Below are 3804 nucleotides of genomic sequence, written 5' to 3'. Positions count from 1 at the left end.
AATCAAATAAAATGCATGCATAAGTATTCCTGAGAAGAAATGTACTAGTGACCACCTTAGGGTCTGCCACAACTTCTTCGTGACCGATTGCCAGTATTCTTCCAACTCCACCAGTATTTCTAGCTTTCGGACAATCTCTTTTGAAATGTCCAACTTTGCCGCATTCATAACACGCTTGACCTACTCCAGCGGCAGGTACTTGGTTAATCGGTTGGGGTGGTGATTTACAAAATCGGGCAGTATGCCCTTTCTTATTATAGTTCTGACACTGCATTTCTCGCCAATTTCTATTATGGTGGAAATTACACTTGTTGCATTTAGGGAGTTTACCAACATAAGGCTTAGCTGGTATGGGGTTAGCAGGAATAGCAGCAGGTACAGTAGCAGCAGGGACTGCCACTAACTGTTGATTTTTCGAGGGCTATTGAAAAGATTGGCCCTTCCTTTTATTACAGTTTTTCTTCTTGCTGTTGTTGTTGTTATTGTTGTTGTTTCCCATGGGTTGTTCTTGAGCAGGACCCACAGAGCTTTGACGGGCTCCATGGTCAATAAGTGATTGTGCTAGCTCTTTGGCACTGTCAAAGGTAACAGTCCTGGAAGCAATGACACCTCCATGAATCTAAGTGATAGCCCCCAAATATATCTTTCAATCTTTTTGCTCTCCAGAGCAACCATATCTGGACACAGGATGGCCAAGTCACTAAACCTATGTAGGTTGTTATGTCTGAACCAAGCATAGTCAGACCCCAGAGCTCTTGCCCGAGCTTTTGAATTTCACCTTGCGGACAGTATTCCTGCATCAGCATTGATTTGAGGTTCTCCCAACTTATGGAGTTAGCCACTACCAGAGTCAGTGATTTAACATCGCCGTTCGACCATGTTAGGGCTCTATCAGCTAAAGTATCGGCAGCAAATTTGAATTTGCTACCTTCCGGACAGGAATAGATTTCGAAGACTGCCTCTATTTTCTCAATCCATTATCTAACACCATCACTCCCCCAGTTCCATTAAAGGTCCTAGGTTTGGCGTTCGTGAAATCCTTGTAGGTATACTCATCATGGTGCCCTTGACTTTCGCCCTAATTGGAATGGTATGCACCACTCCCTGATCGACTAGCGACAGTGGTGGTTATATGAGACATAAAATTTGCAACAGCTGCAGTGACTGCCGCTTGAAATGTGGCAGCATCAAATTGAGGAGGTGGTGTTGGCGCTTCATTAACATGGACACACCTAGGGTTTCTCCGTGGAGGCATCTTTCACTTCAAGAAATAAAAGATGAAGAGACAGTTAGATATCAAAGATGAACATGAATCTAATATCTATGAACTAAAACACTTAGTTCAATATGAATCGTGTAAAGAATTGGAAATAGAAGTCTACGACAAGCACAACTTGCAACCGGATATTATGAATTTGAGTGGTTATTTTTCAAAGAGTGTGAAAATGCATGTCGATTGTATTGGCATATTATGTACATAGAGTCCGGAAAACATGACCTTAAAGTAGGGCTATAACATACCACAATTGTGACAACCCGAAATTTCTATCTTATAACAAACCCTGCATTGAATCAAAGTCAAACTTTCAATTGCTAAATTTTAGCAGTTTTGGAGTCAGTTTAAGTGTTCTAAAGCCTAGTACTGCAAGAGATAGTGGAGAGAGGATACTCTAGGGTTAATTGCACAACATTTAAATTCCAACACTCCAAGAGTTTGGAGTTTACGGCCATAACATGGAGTTTATAGTCATAAACTCTAGGGTAAATATGACACTTTGTCATTTTATGTCATTATTTCCATTTTCAAAGCCTAGAAACTCTTTTCTCTCAAGTATCATCCAAGTTCTTCACTAGATCTTCAACTTAGTAAGTGTTTTCTTCCATAATTAGTTGATAAACTTCATTATCTAGTGTTTCTGTATGATTTCATCCGTGAAATATCTTCATTTGATAAATAATCAAGTGTTCTTCATTTCACCAAGAACACCAAGAACACACACTAGTATTCTTGATCCCTAAGCACCCTTTCAAGCTTCTACACTGTAAGTACTCTTATCTTACCTTGTTGTATGCTTGAATCAACTAGTTTACACTTACAATTCATCAAGAAATCATGATCAAAAGGGAGTTTACGGCCAAGGAAACTTCTTGGGCTATAAACTCTATAAAAGGGGCCAAAGGAGCCCTAATCACTTCTCAAGCCTTAGGATCAAGTCTAGAACACTTCTATCCTAATCTAGGGACCTTAACCTTTGATTTGGTATAAGATAACATGAGTTTACGGCCGTAAACTCATGGGTAAGTGGTCCCTAGGCCGTGAACACTAGTTAGTGGTGCATTGGTGCCACCTTTCCTTCCTACGGCTTAGACTTGAGTGTAGAACACTTCATATAGACTTATAGGACCTTAAATCACAACTTGATGCTTAGTACCATGAGTTTACAGCCGTAAACTCATGAGGAAATGGTCTTTGGGCCGTAAACTCATATGGTTCATACCAAATGGACCAAGTGGGGCCCTACACCCCTTTGTATGGAACCCTATGAGGTTTAACACTTCAACACAAGTGTTTCCTAGTCCCTACGGTTGTTCCATTACCTAATTAGCTTTTGTATTACTAATTGTAAGAATATATGTGTCTTTATATGTTAACTAGGATCCGTGTGTGCTCAAGTCCTCACTTGACACTTAGCATCCTACACCGAACTTACATTCACATCACTCACATCAGGTGAGTTCATACCCCATTAACCAATCTTTTAAATGCTTGTACATGCTTTTAAATTCTTTTATGGGGGGGGAGGGGAATACAAGTTGAATATCATACTTATTATACCAATCACATGTGCTTTATAACTAGCAAACCTATGGAATTGCCATACTTTCAAACTGTCTTATCAAACAAACTACTTTTAAATCATTTTATATACTGACATCAAGTCATGATTATTTATTATTTTAAACCCTTTAAATGTATTACAAAACCTCTTTTCAACTTATGTGTTGTTAAAAACCCTATCTATACACTTATGTAGTAAGTATATATATATATATATATATATATATATATATATATATATATATATATATGTATTGATAAGATATTTGGCACTTCAAGTCCAACACTTTGTGTAGCAAAAGTGTATAAACATACATGGACTTTTCAAACTACATTACTAATATACTATAATAGGTATAGTTTAAGAGATTCTACTTGCTATTCCCAGTACAAAGGGAACATACAAGAGTTAGTTCATTCATGAGTCTATACAAATATACTACATACTATATGAAGAGATACTATTACATACTACATGAAGAGATACTAATACATATTATATGAAGAGACACTATTACATACTATATGAAGAGATACTTCTACATACTATACGGGACTTACCATTCTACACCCGGCTGTTAGCTACAGTGGGAAACGGCACATCGACAGATGTCTACGGTTGTTCGCTTCGGCGAGATGCCACGCCGTGTTTATCCTAGTACAAAAGGATACGATTTCATTGATTGTATAATTTCCCTTTTACTTTTATCTTGTGACACATTCACATAAACAATGAGATAGACTATATTTTGATAATAATAGTTGTACATGGGGAAAAACCTTCATTCATACGGAGAAGCAAACCTCCAAAACTGTCGGGTCTTGGTAGAAGACTACATTTTATACTAGTAGGAAATATGAGATTTTCTAGGGTTTTCTTACTTATACGTACTTTTCATCAAACATCTACAAGTCTTTTCTTTACAGTTTTTCAAATCAAAGTCACAAAAACTTATGAATTCACC

This window comes from Lactuca serriola, chromosome 1 (genome assembly GCF_051521515.1).
Source record: "Lactuca serriola cultivar US96UC23 chromosome 1, Lser_US96UC23_V15, whole genome shotgun sequence".
In the NCBI taxonomy this organism is placed as follows: Eukaryota; Viridiplantae; Streptophyta; class Magnoliopsida; order Asterales; family Asteraceae; genus Lactuca; species Lactuca serriola.
Note: the sequence above shows the minus strand (reverse complement) of the source record.